Below are 20,375 nucleotides of genomic sequence, written 5' to 3' on the forward strand. Positions count from 1 at the left end.
TATTGCAGCTCTTTCAGAACATCAGCTATCTGGATTTGGGTGAAGGTGAAATGGGGGAGGCTGGGCGAGTTGCTGTGGTGGGTGCAAGGCTGTTGACCGGGGTAGGGGTAGCCAGTTGGAAAGCATGGCCAGCTGTAGAAAAATTATTGTGGATTTATCAGTGGTGACAGTGTTTCCGTGTCTCAGTGCAGTGGGCAGCTGGGGGGAGGTGCTCTTATTCTCCATGGAATTTACAGTGTCACACAACTTTTTTGAGTTTGTGCTACATGATGCAAATTTCTGTTTGAAAATCTAGCCTTTGCTTACCTAACTGCCTGTGCATATTGGTTACTAACTTCCCTGAAAAGTTGCATATCACGTGGGCTATTCTATGCTAATCCAGTACGCTACAGGATGTTTTTGTGCTGGTCATGAGCAGTCAGGTCTGGAGTGAACCAAGGGCTATATCTGTTCCTGGTGCTACATGTTTTGAATGGGGCATACTTATTTAAGATGTTGAGGAAAGCACTTTTAACGAATAACTAGTCATCCTCGACTGACTGGATGAGGTCAAAATCCTTCCAGGATACCCGGGCCAGTTCGATTAGAAAGGCCTGCACGCTGAAGTGTTTTAGGGAGTGTTTGACAGTGATGAGGGGACCCATTGCGGATGCAGGCAATGAGGCATTGATGGCTGAGATCTTGGTTGAAGACAGCAGAGGTGTATTTGGAGCTAAAGTTGGTACGGATGATATCTATGAGGGTGCCCGTGTTTACGGATTTGTACCTGGTAGGTCCATTGATAGTTTGTGTGAGATTGAGAGCATCAAGCTTAGATTATAGGATGGCTGGGGTGTTAAGCATTTCCCAGTTTAGGTAACCTAACAGCACAAGCTCTCAAATTAGATGGGGGAAATCAATTCACAAATGGTGTCCAGGGCACAGCTGGGGGCAGAAGTTGGTCTATAGCAAGTGGCAACGGTGAGAGACCTGTTTCTGGGTAGGTGGATTTTTAAAAGTAGAAGCTTAAAATTGTTTGGGCACAGACCTGGATAGTAAGACAGAACTCTGCAGGCTATCTCTGCAGTAGATTGAAATTCCGCCCCCTTTGACAGTTCTATCTTGTCAGAAATTCCAGGGTTTTCGGTGGTCTTCCTAAGCCAGGATTCAAACATGGCTAGGACATCCGAGTTGGCAGAGTATGATAAAGCAGTGAATAAAACAAACTTAGGGAGGAGGCTTCTAATGTTAACATTCATAAAACCAAGGCTTTTACAGTTACAGAAGTCAACAAACGAGAGCACCTGGGGAATGGGAGTGGTGCTAGGCACTGCAGGGCCTGGATTAACCTCTACATCACCAGACGACCAGAGTAGGATAAGTGTACGGCTAAAGGCTATAAGAACTGGTCGTCTAGTACAGTGGGAACTGAGTGTAAAAGGAGCAGGTTTCTGGGCGCAATTGAATAGATTCAAGGCATAATGTACAGACAAAGTTATGGTAGGATGTGAATACAGTGGATGTAAACCTAGGCATAGAGTGACGATGAGCGAGATATTGTCTCTAGAAACATCATTTAAACAAGGTGAGGTCACCGCATGTGTGGGAGGTGGAACTAAAGGTTTACCAAGGCATATTGAGCAGGGCTAGAGCCTCTACACTGAAATAAGACAATCACTAACCACAACAGCAATGGACAAGGCATATTGACATTAGGGAGAGGCATGGGTAGCCGAGTGATCATTGGGGTCCAGTGAGTAAATAGGCTGGCTGGAGACACGGCGATTCAGACAGCTAGCGGGCCGGGGCTAGCAAGCTAGCAGATGGGCCTAAGAGGGACGTCGCAATGGAAGAAGTCTGTTGTAGCCTCCTCATTTGGTTACGTGTAGAAAAGGTGTCCTGGCCAGTTAGCAAAATAGGTATAGTGGCCCAAGACATTGGCCAACAGACCTCTTCAGCGAACAGTCCGATATGCTCTAGACAGATAGTGGGCCACAGCTAGCAGACTAGCAGATGGGCATTCAGGAGAGATCGCGACGGAGGAGCCTTTTCAAAAAAAAAACTTTACGTCGGATTACATTGGTAGTCCAGTCGGTAGTCCAGTCATGATGGATTAGCATTGCTCTGTGTAGTAAAAGGGGTCCAGGCAAATTGGCAAAATAGGTATAGTGGCCCATGAAATTGGCTGATGGACCTTTTCAGCTAACAGTCCGATATGCTCTTGACAGCTAGCCGGCGACGGCTAGCAGACTAGCAGCAGATGGGCATTCAGGGGACGTCGCGATGGAGGAGCCTGTTGAAAATTACATTGGTAGTCCAGTCGTGATGGATCGGCGGGGCAACGTATATGCAGTAAAAGGGGTCCAGGCCAATTGGCAAAACAGCTACCCGGGAGATGGGCCTAGCATGGGCTAGCGTCTGGCTAACGTCTCTGTCCCGAAGCAAGCACCAATTAGCCTTAATTGGTGCTTGTTTCGGGACAGAGATGTTAGCCAGGAGTAGTCACTCGGATAGCAGCTAGCTAGCTGTGATGATCTAGGTGAAAAGGTTCAGAGCTTGCGGTAGGAATCCGGGGATATGGAGAAAAATAAGTCTGGTATGCTCTGGTTTGAATTGCATTGTGCAGACTGGCAAGAGTTGTCCGGAATAAAGGTTAGCTGATGACCGCTATCAGTGGCTAGCTGACTACAAGCTAGTATCTTGTTAGCTGGCTAGCTTCTGTTGGGGTTCCCGGTTCTAAAGTTTAAAAATAAATAGCAGATCCATACCACATTAGGTGAGGCGGGTTGCTGGAGAGTATTTTGAAGATGAGGTTAAGAAAAAAAGAGAAAAAAATATGCAAAGAAAAAATAGAAAACAAGATATATACACGGGACACGACAAGACGAAGACAAAGACATCTGACTGCGCCCTTTACCTGTAACCTGGTTGCGCTAGTGTTTTTATTTGAACTGACATTGGGTGTTTGTGAGACAAGAGGGGAGCTTTTTAGGAGTTTCCATCTGAACATTGTCTCTTCTCCTCTTTGAGCTGTACTCTGTGACCAGCAACTTGGGCCCTGTACGCCGGAAATAACATTGAGGTGCCTGGGATCTTGCACCCTGGAACAGGCTCAGGGTTGGAGGTAGGGATAGAACAGCGCTTTGGGGAGACTGCTCTCCCCTCTTGGGCGATCAGGACATCATTAGGCCATTCGCTTCTTCCCCCATAACCCCTGGGTGTGGTTATGAGCAGGTTGGCCCCTTGGTGCCATGGGTGGGAAGTGGGGCTTCTTAGACCAGGGGCACTTAGGGTCCAAATTTCTCTGCTGCCCTGGGTTCGCAGCCTGGGCATCTGGGGATCTTAAAGGTTAAGGGTGGCTGGCCTGTTGCAGCCTGGCGAAGGTGCGGAGAGGGACTGGGTTGTGTGTTTCTGGGCAGACAAAGCTGGAGGGCTTCACCCTCCGTCTTTTTCTACTCGCACCGTTTCTGCATCATGTCAAAGGTGGGACAGAAAAGGTCTTTAGGGTCTACTGGAGCATCCAGGATGTTCAGCTTCTCACTATCGAGGATAGGTTGAGCCATCATGCTGTCTCCTTGGATATCATGAGTCCCGTGGCTCTCCCCGACGCCTTGACAGCAGCTTTGAGCAGATGCAGATTACAGTCTGTGGTAATATAGATCTCATCCCATAGACCAGGCTCCGGTGTGACCACTAGCTCCTCCTGTAGCTCAGCTTGGTATGACGAGAGCATGGAGGCGGTACTGAGAGCCCTCACCAACCTGTAGACCTTCTCCGTCACAGAGAACTGGAAGCACTCATACTTGGTTAGTAAGGTGGGGTCAGTCAAGGTCATGGAGGACTTCTGGTTGGGGATGTAAATGAGAAGCCACCAGGGGTTCTATGGGGGAAATGTGGGCCAACCCAGTCCCCTTCATATCAACACATTCCAACATTGACCCACCTTGGACAGTTCTTGGAGAAAACAGGTGTACTTCCATGTATGGGCATTCTGGGAACAATGGTAGTAATTGCCTGGCTGCCTATTTTGTCTTTGGGAAGCAACTTACCCTCGTAGCGGGACATGGTGGTCTCTGTTACTGCATTGGACCATGGAATCACCAGTTTTGCAGCGCATTTGCACATGTCCTGCAGGTCCACACGAGTTCGGTTTTGGATTCCCCGGCAGGAGGCTTGGTGGCCTGGCCTGAGGGGATGAAGGAATCTTTGTCTACATCCGGTGATTCGATCTCCAATCAGGAAGCCAGGTAGGGGGGTCACAAGGTCGTTGCTGGAATCTTCCAACAGCGGGGAAATGGCATCGAGCTGGTCACCCCAGCTAGCGCTAGCCATAACTCCCATTGGGATATCCATCACCTCTGGTGAGCCATCAGGGACGCAGGCCCCAATGTTAGGGTCTTGTTGACTGAGGCTAGCTTGGCGCACTAGCCTGCGAAGAAGTGTTGATAGGAGCCGGGGGAGGCTAATTCTTCCTGGGTATGTAGCAGCCCAAAGCAAGTGGACCACATCAAGTGTGTCCTTGGCCGCTATCTTATTTCCACAGGAGCAGATTCGTGCTGGGAGCTTCTACTGGTAGCTTCTACTGGTTTGGGTTGGGAGATGCTTTTTTTCACAATAGCTTGGATGCTATGTTTTTAGCTGTCAGAAAAAACTAGCGTGGTTGGCTAGTCTGATAACTAGCGATTAGCGTAGGATATTTCCGACGGTGGCACTCGGTGAGATGGCTGAATACCGTTTCCGAAAGGATGGGTAAGAAAAGATAGCTTGGTGTAGCTCGTAAAAACTTTTTTTTAAGTAAAAAAACTAAAGCCAGCTGGCGTGGTGGCTAGCTTACCGACAACTAGTCACTGTTTGGATACAGCTTACTTGGTTGTGAACTAATTAGTTCCTACCTCAAACAATATTTCTCTAGCTATGTTGAAGGGAAAGGAAAATAGTCACCACCGCACAATCATGAGAATAGTGCCCGGCGAGCGAGTTGTAAGCTCACGTCTGTGGACAGTTTAGCTATTTCAGGAAAAGTCGTGTCAAGGTAAGCTTTATGATGAAAAGCGAGAAGAGGTGTTTGAATTACTTATAGAAGCTGCATTTGGCCCTTTCTAGGGTAGGAAGGACATCCTTCCCCAAAGCACACGTCTCGACATCCAGCCAATCATGGCTGGCGTATTGTAGTAAAGCTTCTGATGAATACGTTGTGTAATAAGTGAAATACCAAAACGAACACTTGAAAGAGAACGCATTTCATGAAGCTCCTGATAAACCGTTCTTATGCTTACAGAAGCAGTTTGGAACTTGGTAGTGAGTGTTGAAGCCGATGACAGACGATTTTTACTCGCTATGCTTTAGCACTCGGCGGTCCCGTTCTGTGAGCTTGTGTGGCCTACCACTTCGTGGCCGAGCCATTGTTGCTCCTAGATGTTTCCATTTTACACGTAAAAGCACTTAACAGCTAACCGGAATAGCTCTAGCAGGGCAGAAATTCGACGAACTGACTTGTTTCGAAAGGTGGCATCCTATGACGGTGCCACGTTGAAAGTCCCTGAGCTCTTCAGTACAGGACATTCTACTGCCAATGTTTGTCTATGGAGATTACATTGCTGTGTTCTCAATTTTATACACCTGTCAGCAAGCGGTGTGGCTGAAACAGACAAAACCATTAATTTGAATGGGTGTCCACATACTTTTGCAGTGTACATTGCAGTGTACATTCACAGGTGGTGGTGGAGCCATTGCAAGAATAAAAACTGAATAGAAGTGGTCAAACATCCTTTGTCTAACACGCTTTATAATGTGTTGCAAATAGATTAATGTAAAATTATTTTTGTGAAACTAAATTATCAGCCCACTGTGTACAGACGTCAATTCAACATCTTTTTCACAATGTTGATTCAACCAGTGTGTGTCCAGTGTGGAGCCAAATTAATCAAATGTCTTAGACTTGAATGAGAAAGCTTGAGAAAGAGAATTGTGGCATTACATTATATTGTCCATATTTATCATATTACTAAATTGTTTTTTTGAATAACTATCTTGTGACAAATAGGACACTCCCTAGTGTAGATAAGATGTTGACTATGTTACTGTAGGTAGACTATGTTACAAATGCATGAATGACTCAGGAGCTTATAATGTTCTGAACATGAATGACACTGACTCACCCCTTAATTAAAGAAGATGCTTGACAGCAGCACCTTTGTACTTGTGACTGATCTTGACGGGCCGGATTCCATTAAATTAATCTACACCCCAAAATTCTATTATTTCAAAAACAACATTGCAACTGCACATTAATTGTGCATTGTAAAACCATTTTTTTTTTTTTTTTTTCTAAATGGTCGATCTACACTGAGCATACAAAACATGAACACCTGCTCTTTCCATGCCATACTGACCAGGTGAATCCAGCTGAAAGCTATGATCCCTTATTGATGTAACTTCCAATCAGTGTAGATGAAGGGTAGGAGACAAGAAGGCTAGGCGTCCCGCTAGCAGGACACCTGTCGACAACATCCGGTGAAATTGGAGGGCCCGCAATTCAAATAAATAATCGTAATATTTAACATTTATGATCATACAACGGATTTGGTAGACAGGTGTCCTGCTGATTAAATAATCACATACTTTTAGAAATTATTCCTCTGTTTGCAATGCAAAGGGTCCCAGCTACAACATGCATGGTTGTTTTGTTAGTTAAAATCCTTCTTTAATCAAATGCCAAAAAGTCAGTTTAGTTGGTGCCATCGATTTCAGTAATCAACTTGCAGACAAAGGCATACAAAAAGCTACCGCTAAACTTTGTTAAAACAAGTTGAACTAGATTTTATTTAGTCCTCAGGTACCCTAAAATGTAAATAAACTATAATATTTCATATGGAAAGAAGTATGTTCAATATAAAAGTAAAATGAGCAAGAGCGCGTCCTCTTCGTCGCTTGCACACAGATTGATTTCCAACTTTGACTCTCAGCGAAAACTCCAAATTCTTCCTCGTTTGGGAAGAAACAAGCCTGAAACCTTGAACAAATACTGTTGACATCTAGTTGAAGCCCTAGGAATTGCAATCTGGGAGCTGGAATTGCATGGGACCCATAGCTCTCCATGATAAGAGCATGGGATCTCCCCCAAAATAATTCTGGTTATTTTTTCTTTGAATTTTGTCCTACCATATCAATTGTGTTATGGTCTCATACATTATTTTAACATTTCTACAAGCTTCAAAGTGTTTTCTATCCAATGCTACCAATTATATGCATATAATAGGCCTGAGTAACAGGCAGTTTACTTTGGGCACGTCAGTCAGGCGGAAATGGAGAAATATAGACTCTATCCTGAAGAAATTTTAAAGAAGGATTGTTAAGCCTTAAGACAATTGAGACAATTTACACAATATTAGGAATGTGTTCCTGATGTTTGGTATGCTCAGTGTGGTCCTGTGTAGCTCAGTTGGTAGAGCATGGCGCTTGTAACGCCAGGGTTGTGGGTTCGATCCCCAGGACCACCCACACGTAGAATGTATGCACACATGACTGTAAGTCGCTTTGGATAAAAGCGTCTGCTAAATGGCATATATTATTATTATTATATATTATCTCAATACAAGGCCTAGATGTCATACCATTTGATAGCCAATAGCCTACACTCTAGTAGACTATAGTCTACCATGTCCAATTATTTGAATTTCCCTCAGGTGTTTCCCACAAGTGGACTCATCTACACAATCTACACATAAGTAGAAACATCTCAAGGATGATCAATGGAAACAGAATGCACACTTTGTAATTATGGGGTATTGTGTGTAGATTTATTCTTTTTTTAAATCCATTTTAGAATAAGGCTGTAACGTAACAAAATAAGAACAAAAAATCAAGGGGTCTGAATACTTTCTGAATAAACTGTATATCACCATTACCCTTCCGAAGGCTACATAGTGCACCCTATGTACAATGAAAAAGGTACCCTTCAGTAGGCTACATAGTGCACTCTATGTACAATTAATCCATCCAATTGGCACACGCCCAAGCTTGTAAAATTATATTCTACCTGAAAAAACATTACAACTGCACATTAATAGTAAATTAAATCGAACATGTCTAATTGGGCAGACGTGATACAAAATATTGTAAAATATTGCAATAATACCTAAACTGCAATAATACATTATTGCCTTTCTCTTGCCTTTCAAGGATGAAAAAAAACATTTAAATAAAACACATTTTTTTGTTTGTATTTTTTTTTTACCAGATCTAATGTGTTATATTCTTCTACTTTCATTTCACATTTCCACAATCTTCAACGTGTTTCCTTTCAAATGTTATCAATAATATTCAGATCCTTACTCCAGGTCCTGAGCTACAGCCAGTTAGATTTGGGTTGTCACGAAAATTGAAAAAAAAGGTCCAATCCTTCAAAACATACAATCTACCTGAAGTGACGTCGCTCAACATTGACATTACATTCAGTCATCTAGCAGACACTCCCATCCAGAGCAACCCAAAGGAGCTACCAAAGTCATGCGTCCCGCCCAATGGCACAACGACAGATCTCACACCAAGACAAATTGGGGACCCGAACTAGCAACCTCTCGGCCACCGTCCCAAACTCACAACATCCAGGCACTAACCATCCAAGATCCTCCCCACAGTTCCCCCGAGAGCTGCCCCTCAACCATCTGAGACCCTACCACAGCACCCCCCCCCCAAAAAAATCAGATGCTGTTTAGGGCTTTATAGAAGAGGTAGGGGATGTTATAGTCAAATATTTTAGGAACAGGAGATCAACAAGGATAGGGGTGGTGTGGGCAGACTTTGCTGTTTGTGTCAGAATCCTTGCGGAACTCATTTGGATGAGCTGTAGTTTATTAATTTAATTTACAGGCAGGTGTCCAAGTACTGTGTTCCCATAATCAATTCTGGAGAAAATTAACATATGGATTAGTTTTTCTGCGTCAGATTTGATAAGAGAGGATCTTAGCTGGTAGATGTTGTTCAGGTGAAAGAATGATGTTTTACAGACCGGACTAATGTGGCCATTGAAGGAGAGATACAGAGTGGGGCTAAGGTTGGAAGATACCGTGTTCTGTCGGATGGTGTTGATTTTTAACCTTTCAAACTCGGCAAATCTGTAGGGTGAGGAGGTGACTGATAGTGAAAAAAGTAAGATCCTGGGATTTCCTCAGGTTGAATTATGCCTGGCGAAAACCAAACACTGCATTCCACACTAAGAACCTCATACCAACGGTCAAGTATGGTGGTGGAAGTGAGATGGTTTGTGGATGCTTTGCTGCCTCAGGATCTGGACGACATGCCTTAATAGAAGAATCCATGAATTCTGCTCTATATCAGAGTATTCTACAGGAGAATGTCAGGCCATCCGTCTGTGAGCTGAAGAGCAGCTCGGTCATGCAGCAAGACAATGATCCAAAACAAACAATCAAGTCTACATGAAAATGGTTAAAAAGCAACATATTTGAAGTTTTGGAATGGCCTAGTCAAAGTCCAGACCTAATCCCAATTGAGATGTTGTGGCAGGACTTGAAACGAGAAGGTCATGCTTGAAAACCCACAAATGTCGCTGAGTTACAGCAGTTCTGCACAGAAGAGTGGGCCAAAATTCCTCCAGAGTAACGTGAGAGACTGATCAACAACTATAGGAAGCATTTGGTTAGAGTCATTGCAGTTAAATGTGCCACAACCAGTTATTGAGTGTAAGGGGGCAATTACTTTTTAACTTAACACTGGGGCATTGGGTGTTGCTTAACTTAGTTTTTGGAACAAATGAAATAAGTATGTAATTGCTGTGATATTTGTTCACTCAGGTTCACTTTTTCTAATATTAGGTTTTGGTTGAAGATCTGATAACATTCTGTTTCAAAAATTTGAAATTGGGCAAATACTTTTTCACAGCACTGTATAAATAGAGATAAAGTGACTAGGCAACAGGATAGATAATAAACAGTAACAGAAGCATATGTGAAAAGTAAAAAAAAAATATTTAGCAGTCTTATGGCTTGGGGGTAGAAGCTGTTCAGGGTGTTGTTAATTCTAGACTTGGTGCATCAGTACCCCTTGCCATGCGGTAGCAGAGAAAACAGTCTATGACGTGGGTGGCTGGAGTCTTTGACAATATTTAGGGCATTTGACACTGCCTGGTATAGACCTCATGGATGGCAGGAATCTACGCCTCATTGATGTGCTGAGCCATAGCCTGGTTCCTCTCTAGGTTTCTTCCTAGGTTTTGGCCTTTCTAGGGAGTTTTTCCAAGCCACCGTGCTTCTACACCTGCATTGCTTGCTGTTTGGGGTTTAAGGCAGGTTTTCTGTACAGCACTTTGAGATATCAGCTGAAATAAATTTGATTTGATTTGGTCTGAAACAAAAATAGAACTGTTTGGCCATAATGACGATCGTTATGTTTGGCGGAAAAGGGGGAGGCTTGCAAGCTGAAGAACACCATCTCAACCGTGAAGCATGGGGGTGGCAGCATTATGTTGTGGGGATGCTTCACTGCAGGAGGGACTGGTCCACTACACAAAATATATGGCGTCATGAGGATGGAAAATTACATGTATATATTGAAGAAACATTTCAAGACAGTCGGGAAGTTAAAGCTTGGTCGCAAATGGGTCTTCCAAATGGACAATGACCCCAAGCATACTTCCAAAGTGTTGGCAAAATAGCTTAAGGAAAGAACCAAGTCAAGGTATTGGAGTGGCCATCACAAAGCCCTTACCACATTCCTACAGAAAATCTGTGGGCAGAACTGAAAAAGCGTGTGCGCTGCAAGGAGGCCTAAAAACCTGACTCAGTTACACCAGCTCTGTCAGCAGGAATGGGCCGAAATTCACCCAATTTATTGTGGGAAGCTTGTGGAAGGCTACCCGAAACGTTTGACCGAAGTTAAACAATTTAAAGACAATGCTGCCAAATACTAATTGAATGTATTCAAATGTCTGACCCACTGGGAATGTGATTAAATAAATTAAAGCTGAAATAAATCATTCTCTCATTCTATTATTCTGACATTTCACATTCTGTGAGTTCAGTGTGCAGTTTCTCTAGAGCAAAATCAGATCAAGCCCAAACTGTGCAATGTATGAGGGAGTTTTAGTTTCCAACAGTCTAATATTCAATATTGTTTAGTGCAGAAAACGTGGTATACAACTACAATGACCATAATCCATTGTGTTGCCTACTTGTACTGTCAGTGTGGGCAGAGATCTGTGTATAATTACGAGATGCTCATGACTCCATAAAAATGGAAGGCGTTGTCCGAAAGGTGGGAAGGCAGGCAACAAGCTTAGGTCCAAAATAAGCCCATAGAAACACATTGGGATTATTTTGGACAGACTTTGTTGAGAGTCAAACCTCTCGCTTCGCCTCTTCCTCTCTGGTGTGGGGCAGACATGGAGAGGGAGAGAGAATAGACGGAAGAGAGCACATCGAAAGGGAAGGGCAGCAGTTGCTTCGTGAGGTATCTCCACCTGAAAATACATGATCTAATCTAAGTGATTGCTAGTTGGTATTCAGCAGTTATAAAAGTATGTCTTATTTACTTTAAAGACCCAGTAAAAGAGTGATTTTGTCATAAAGCATACGCAGTCATACAGCATACAATTTGGAATTAAAAAATAAAGCATAAATAAATAAAGCACATGTAATATACACAACTGAAATATTTATTAAGGGAAAGTAATGTGAATAAATCAGACTGTAACTACCTGTAACGGATTTCCTCCTCTTCGTCTGAGGAGGAGTAAGGATTGGACCAAAATGCAGCGTGGTAAGTGTCCATATTGATTTATTCCAAAAATACAACTGAACCCTGGAACAAAATAATTAACGTGAAATATACAAAACCAAAACAGTACCGTGTGGCCCAAACACTCACACGGAAACAAACACCCACAAACCAAAAGTGAAACCCAGGCTACCTAAGTATGATTCTCAATCAGAGACAACTAATTACACCTGCCTCTGATTGAGAACCATACTAGGCTGAACACAAAAACCAACATAGGAAAACAGACTGCCCACCCCAACTCACGCCCTGACCATACTAAAACAGAGAATAAAATAACAGAACTATGGTCAGAACGTGACAGTACCACCCCCCCAAAGGTGCGGACTCCGGCCGCAAAACCTGAACCTATAGGGGAGGGTCTGGGTGGGCGTCTGTCCGCGGTGGCGGCTCTGGCGCGGGATGTGGACCCCACTTCACCACAGTTTTTGTCCACCTCCTCAACAGCCCTAGTGGCCTCTTAAGTGGCCTCTTACGAGTGGCAACCCTCACCGCAGACCTCCGACTGGGGACCCTAGCCATGGGTCCCGAATGGACGGGAGATTCCGGCGGCGCCAGCTCCTGGCTGGCTGATGGCTCCGGCGGCTCCTGGTTGGCTGACGGCTCCGGCGGCTCCTGGCTGGTTGACGGCTACGGCGGCTCCTGGCTGGCTGGCGGCTCCGGCGGCTCCTGGCTGGCTGGCGGCTCCGGCGGCTCCTGACTAACTGGCGGCTCTGGCGGCCCCTGGCTGGCTGGGGACCCCGGCGGCTCTTGGCTGGCGGCTCCGGCGGCTCAGGACAGACGGGAGATTCTGTAGGGAGAAGACGGAGAGACAGCCTGGTGTGGGGGGCTGTCACCGGAGGGCTGGTGCGTGGAGGTTGCACCGGATAGACCGGACCGTACAGGCACACTGTAGCTCTTGAGCACCGAGCCTGCCCAACCTTACCTGGTTGAACACTCCCCGTAGCTAGTCCAGTGCGGTGAGGTGGAATAGCCCACACTGGCCAGTGCTGGCGAACCGGGGACACCATGCGTAAGGCTGGTGCCATGTACGCCGGCCCGAGGAGACGCACTGGAGAACAGATGTGTATAGCCAGCTTCATGGCACCTGGATCGATGCCCACTCTAGCCTGGCCGATACGAGGAGCTGGAATGTACCGCACCTTGCTATGCACACGCACCGGGGACACCGTGCGCTCCACTGCATAGCATGGTGCCTCCCGGTCCCTCTCGCTCTCCGGTAAGCATTGGGAGTTGGCTCAGGTCTCCTACCTGACTTGTGCCCCCCCCCAATACATTTTTGGGGCTGCCTCTCGGGCTTCCTGCCGCGCCTCCGTGCTGCCTCCTCATACCGGCTCCTCTCCGCTTTCGCTGCCTCCAGCTCTGCTTTAGGGCGGCGATATTCCCCTGCTTGTGCCCAGGGGCCCTTGCCATCCAAAATCTCCTCCCAAGTCCAGGAATCTTGTGTTTTTGGCCCCTGCTGCTGTCCATATTGATTTATTCCAAAAACACAACTGAACACTGGAACAAAATAATAAACGTGAAATATACAAAACCAAAACAGTACCGTGTGGCCCAAACACTCACATGGAAACAAACACCCACAAACCAAACTTATATTAATTGTTTTATTCTGTGTTGTTACAGCATTCAATCCACATAATGCATATTGCGTATTTATTTTAATTTTATTATCAAAACCGAAATTGAAAAACGTGATTATTTAAAGAAAATCTGACCAAAGCCGAACTGTCACAATAAGCACAACCTGCGTCCCCCAGGTTCTTCCCTGGGCCTCCACTGGTCGGCTTCCCTGTGTTGACTTACTTCTTCCAAGTGTAGCTGTATTGTGCATCACAGGCCACCCATATCTTGATGCCATACTTTGCTGGCTTGCTGGGCATATACTGCCGGAAAGGACAGCAACCTTTTGACCAAAGAGATCACTATCAGTAATTAGTATCCGTGTCACAAAAAACTATCACATAAATCAATGATATAACAGCAATACATAATAAAATTAACAGTGAAAATGACTTATATTACAGATATGAAAATAAACATTAACCTCTGAATGGAACCAGTTGCTCATCCACTGTTACTTCAGGCCCAGGGTTGTAGAGGTATGGCAGAAGCTCCACCCACTTCTCCCAGACCTCTCTTAAGGCCTCCAGTTTGTCTCTCACATGTCTTGCAGGTCTTTTATTTGTTATTTCACCTTTATTTAACCAGGCAGACTAGTTGAGAACAAGTTCTCATTTACAACTGCGGCCTGGCCAAGATAAATCAAAGCAGTGCGACACAAACAAAAACACAGAGTTACACACAGAATAAAGAAATACAGTCAATAATTCAATAGAAAAAGTCTATATACATTGTGTGCAAATGAGGTAGGATAAGAGAGATAAGGCAATAAATAGGCCATGGTGGCGAAGTAATTACAATATAGCAATTAAACACTGGAATGGTAGATGTGCAGAAGATGATTGTGCAAGTAGAGATATTGGGGTGCAAAGGAGCTAAATAAATAACAATATAGGGAGGAGGTAGTTGGGTGGGCTATTTACAAATGGGCTATGTACAGGTGTAGTGATCTGTGAGCTGCACTGACAGCTGGTGCTTGAAGCTAGTGAGGGAGATATATGAGTCTCCAGCTTCAGTGATTTTTGCAGTTCATTCCAGTCATTGGCAGCAGAGAACTGGAAGGAAAGGCGGCCGAAGGAGGAATTGGCTTTGGGGATGACCAGTGAAATATACCTGCTGAAGTGCGTGCTACGGGTGGGTGCTGCTATGGTGACCAGTGAGCTGAGATAAGACGGGGATTTACCTAGCAAAGACTTATAGATGAGCCAATGGGTTTGGTGACGAATATGAAGCGAGGGCCAGCCAATGAGAGCATTTAGGTCGCAGTGGTGGGTAGTATATGGGGCTTTGGAGACAAAATGGATTGCACTGTGATAGACTGCATCCAATTTGCTGAGTAGAGTTTTGGAGGCTATTTTTTAATGACATCGCCGAAGTCAAGGATCGGTAGGTCAGTTTTATGAGGGTATGTTTGGCAGCATGAGTGAAGGATGCTTTGTTGCAAAATAGGAAGCCAATTCTAGATTTAATTTTGGATTGGAAATGCTTAATGTGAGTCTGGAAGGAGTTTGCAGTCTAACCAGACACCTATGTGTTTGTAGTTGTCCACATATTCTAAGTCAGAATCATCCAGAGTAGTGATGGACGGGCGGGCAGGTGTGGGCAGCGATCGGTTGAAGAGCATGCATTTAGTTTTATTTGCATTTAGGAGCAGTTGTAGGCCACTGAAGGAGAGTTGTATGGCATTGAAGCTTGTTTGAAGGGTTATTTAACACCGTGTCCAAAGAAGGGCCATAAGTATACAGAATGCTGTCGTCTGCGTAGAGCTGGATCAGATAATTTCCAGCAGCAAGAGCGACATCATTGATGTATGCAGAGAAAAGAGTTGGACTGAGGATTTAACCCTGTGGCACCCCCATAGAGACTGCAAGAGGTCTGGACAACAGGCACTCCGATTTGACACACTGAACTCTGTCTGAGAAGTAGTTCTCCCTCTCTGCAGATGACTTCGTCAACCATTTTGAAAAGAAGGTCGACGACATCCGATCCTCGTTTGCTAAGTCAAACGACACCGCTGGTTCTGCTCACACTGCCCTACCCTGTGCTCTGACCTCTTTCTCCCCTCTCTCTCCAGATGAAATCTCGCGTCTTGTGACGGCCGATCCCTCCGATGTCAACAATTACAGACCAGTATCCCTTCTTTCTTTTCTCTCCAAAACTCTTGAACGTGCCGTCCTTGGCCAGCTCTCCCGCTATCTCTCTCTGAATGACCTTCTTGATCCAAATCAGTCAGGTTTCAAGACTAGTCATTCAACTGAGACTGCTCTCCTCTGTATCACGGAGGCGCTCCGCACTGCTAAAGCTAACTCTCTCTCCTCTGCTCTCATCCTTCTAGATCTATCGGCTGCCTTCGATACTGTGAACCATCAGATCCTCCTCTCCACCCTCTCCGAGTTGGGCATCTCCGGCGCGGCCCACGCTTGGATTGCGTCCTACCTGACAGGTCGCTCCTACCAGGTGGCGTGGCGAGAATCTGTCTCCTCACCACGCGCTCTCACCACTGGTGTCCCCCAGGGCTCTGTTCTTGGCCCTCTCCTATTCTCGCTATACACCAAGTCACTTGGCTCTGTCATAACCTCACATGGTCTCTCTTATCATTGCTATGCAGACGACACACAATTAATCTTCTCCTTTCCCCCTTCTGATGACCAGGTGGCGAATCGCATCTCTGCATGTCTGGCAGACATATCAGTTTGGATAACGGATCACCACCTCAAGCTGAACCTCGGCAAGACGGAGCTGCTCTTCCTCCCGGGGAAGGACTGCCCGTTCCATGATCTCGCCATCACGGTCGACAACTCCATTGTGTCCTCCTTCCAGAGCGCCAAGAACCTTGGCGTGATCCTGGACAACACCCTGTCGTTCTCAACTAACATCAAGGCGGTGGCCCGTTCCTGTAGGTTCATGCTCTACAACATCCGCAGAGTACGACCCTGCCTCACACAGGAAGCGGCGCAGGTCCTAATCCAGGCACTTGTCATCTCCCGTCTGGATTACTGCAACTCGCTGTTGGCTGGGCTCCCTGCCTGTGCCATTAAACCCCTTCAACTCATCCAGAACGCCGCAGCCCGTCTGGTGTTCAACCTTCCCAAGTTCTCTCACGTCACCCCGCTCCTCCGTTCTCTCCACTGGCTTCCAGTTGAAGCTCGCATCCGCTACAAGACCATGGTGCTTGCCTACGGAGCTGTGAGGGGAACGGCACCTCAGTACCTCCAGGCTCTGATCAGGCCCTACACCCAAACAAGGGCACTGCGTTCATCCACCTCTGGCCTGCTCGCCTCCCTACCACTGAGGAAGTACAGCTCCCGCTCAGCCCAGTCAAAACTGTTCGCTGCCCTTGCCCCCCAATGGTGGAACAAACTCCCTCACGACGCCAGGACAGCGGAGTCAATCACCACCTTCCGGAGACACCTGAAACCCCACCTCTTTAAGGAATACCTAGGATAGGTTAAGTAATCCCTCTCACCCCACCCCCCCTAAGTTTTAGATGCACTATTGTTAAGTGACTGTCCCACTGGATGTCATAAGGTGAATGCACCAATTTGTAAGTCGCTCTGGATAAGAGCGTCTGCTAAATGACTTAAATGTAATGTAATGTAAATGTAAGTTGGAGAACCAGGCGAGGCAGTCATTTGAGAAAACAAGGCTGTTGAGTCTGCCGTTGGGTCTTGACTCACTGTTATCATATCGTGGCATTCTTGAGAAAGTGTGAAAGACTTTCAATGGAATCGTAGCACAGAAAATTGCCCTTCCACTCTCTGCATCCCAGAGTTTACATGTAGCCTCACCTCGGGACCTATACACACCCACTAAGTGTAGCAGCCCTATGTAGGCACGCAGATCAATCTCATCCATCCTGTTCCGGTTGTCTCCATATTTACGGAAACCCTCCAAATTTGTCATCTCCAGGATGATTTTTCCAATATGTCCTCAGCATGGGCAAATGCATGTATTGTGGGCCCTTGGGTCATCCTTATGACATTTTGTGCTGCCATCCTGCCCTGGTTGTTATATGGCGACAAGGACCATGTTTTTGTGCTGTTCTTTGACAAAAATTGATCTCTTTCAGTTTGGAGGATTTCCTCTTCATCTGAAGATGATGCCTCGTGCTCTGGGTTGTAATTCTTCCCAATCTTCTTCTCCAGATACCCCCTCCTCTTCTAAGTCATTGTTCTCTTGTTCCTCCTGGACATCTGAAAAAAATCAGGCACTGAGATGTGCATTCATGGCTTCAGGAAAGAGACAACTCTGGGGACGGTCATCTGCAGAACCTTTATATCCTATGACTGCATTCCCCATTAATAAACAATGCTTTCAAGAAAAGTTTATTTTGCCTGAATTTCTTTTATTTTTTATTATTTTTTTTTTTTTTTTGTCTGTGAACTTGAGTCATGTGTGGGGTCGTGGACGGGAGATGCTGCACATGCACAAGAAAGTTTTAGTTTTGCCTGAGTTCAATCAGTAATACACAATCTCAATGTCCGGCACGGGTGGAGCGCAGGCATAGGATGAACAGCACCCCCCAGCGCTCCAGAGACACGGTACGCAGTGCCGGCGCAGGATACCCTGGTCCGAAACGGCGCACCGGAGACTAAACGTGCTGGGCTGGCACAATCCGCCCTGGCTGTATGCCTACTCTCGCATGGCACTTGCGGGGGACTGGCCTCTTGCGCTCCGGGCTATGAGCGCTCACTGGCGTCACCGTGCGCTTCACCACATAATACGGTGCTTGACCAGTACTACGCTGCTTCCGGTAAGCACGGGGAGTTGGCTCAGGTCTATCGCCTGACTCCGCCAGTGTGTCGCCCCCCCCCCAAAAAAAAAAATGTTTAGGGCTGCCTCTCGTGCCTGCTGTGCTGCCTTACCTCATATCTACGCCTCTCCGCTTTCACCGCCTCCAGTTCAGCTTTCGGGAGGCTATATTCCCCAGCCGGACTCCAGGGTCCCTTACCGTCTAGTATCTCCTCCCAAGTCCAGGAGTCCCGAACCCTCTGCTCCTCCTTACCACGTTGCTTGGTCCGTTGGTGGTGGGTGGTTCTGTAACGATCTTCATCAGATGAGGAGTAGGTAGGATCAGACCAAAACGCAGGGTCTAAGTGTCCATGATCATTTATTAACACAGGACATGAAAATACAAAATAACAAAGTGAATGTAAAGAAATTTAAATCGAAACAGTCCTGAAAGGTGAAAACACAAAACAGGAAACGACTACCCACAAACACAAGGTGGGAAAAGGCTTCCTAAGTATGGTTCTCAATGAGAGACAACGATAGACAGCTGCCTCTGATTGGGAACCATACTTGGCCAAACGCATAGAAAAGGAAACATAGAAAAACAACATAGAATGCCCACCCCAACTCGTGCCCGACCAAACCAAAATATAGACATAAAAAAGGAACTATGGTCAGGGCGTGACAGTGCGTGTCTGGTTATTGTGGTGTGTAAAATGGTTTTATAACCTGGGGTCAAAAATGTCCCTAAGACAATCTTTGTACCCTGGTGGTGTTCAGCTTTCATGGAAATACTAACAAAGGCGATGTCAAGTTGAAAAAATGTAGGGGGTTTTCTCTGCTTTTAAACAAAGTGGCTTTAAGGGGAAATGTATGACCCTTAAGACATCACAAGGGTGAAGCAGATTTGTACTCTTGGACTTATTTAGGCTTGCCATAACAACGGAGTTGAATACTTATTAACTTAAGACATTTCAGATGTTCTTTTTCTATAAATTTATAAAATGTCTAAAAACGTCATTTGTCTTTGACATGATGGGGTATTGTGTGTAAACCACTGACACAAAATCTTAATTTAATACAATTTAAATAGGCTGTAACATTTTCTTTCTGAAAAAATGAGGGGGTGTGAATACTTCCTGAAGGTAGTGTATGATATCTGTTATGAGATCTCACTTGCTGATACTTCCTCCAGACAATATTTTGTTTGTCAGGCATTTCGGGAACGTACAATTTAGTGATTTACCGACTGTTGAACATTGTCAAGTTCAGGGCACTCAATATCTCAGATGAGTACAGTCTGTATAATGTAGTATGTAGACTGCAACAACATTGATAAGATTCATTTTAGTTTATTTCAGTGTTATTACAATACATCTACTATCTAAAGGCTATTTGTTAATACGTGTTTATTGGTATATGGTTTTATATGGCAATATTTATTCAAGGGTTTTCAAAGTCATTTCCAAAGATTACAACATAAGGCTGGAGTTGGGTTACAATAAGGAAAAATATAGATGACAGAATAGACATGCTTATTTTATTGAATTTATTGAATTTAATTTGTTAATTCCATTTGTATGATTACATTATTCATAAGCTATTGCAATATACTCAAACAAAATGTAAATATTCAATAGCAAATCATCACACAATTTCACAATGATACATTTTCTGGTATTGTGGCAGAATTAGCTTCATTACATTATCAGCTTAATGGGTTTAATTGAGTCCTAGAGTTATTCTGTTCAGAAGAAAAAGATCAGTATTGAAGTAAGTAATATAGTGACCATTTCTTGAGGTCTGTTTCATGCCATTGCGCTGCTGGAGGTATGTGAACCCTCTGTAGTGTTTGTGGTTGCTGCTGGCGTGACTGTCGTGGTGGTTGCAGTAGTCGTAGCAGTAGTCGTAGTTGTAGTCGTAGCAACAGTTGTAGCATCAGTCATCGAGTTCCGGAGTTCTGTAAAAAAACAAACAGATTTTGACCATTTAAAAGCCTCTGCAAAGCCTTCCCAAAGTCTAGATTCTTGCAAAAATATAAAATATGTAAGCTGTAGACCACCTGAACAAAATAATGATTCATGCAAATCAGGGATAATCAACTGGTGTCCAGCAGCATCTCTTTAGTATATTATACAGTAGATTCGGAAAGTATTCAGACCCTTGACTTTTTCCCCATTTTGTTAAGTTACAGGCTTATTCTAAAATTGATTTAATATTTTTTTCCCTCATCAATCTACTCACAAAAC

At 45.0% G+C, this 20,375-nt stretch overlaps 1 non-coding gene across 1 annotated transcript; it reads left to right on the forward strand.

Moving 5' to 3' along the window:
- The first annotated feature begins 7,401 nt into the window (after positions 1-7,401).
- On the forward strand, positions 7,402-7,481 carry trnat-ugu. The gene has a single exon. It is a non-coding gene; the product is annotated as a tRNA-Thr (tRNA).
- The last annotated feature ends 12,894 nt before the right edge of the window (positions 7,482-20,375 follow it).

The sequence above is a fragment of the Oncorhynchus gorbuscha genome, linkage group LG24 (assembly GCF_021184085.1).
Source record: "Oncorhynchus gorbuscha isolate QuinsamMale2020 ecotype Even-year linkage group LG24, OgorEven_v1.0, whole genome shotgun sequence".
NCBI classification, from domain to species: Eukaryota; Metazoa; Chordata; class Actinopteri; order Salmoniformes; family Salmonidae; genus Oncorhynchus; species Oncorhynchus gorbuscha.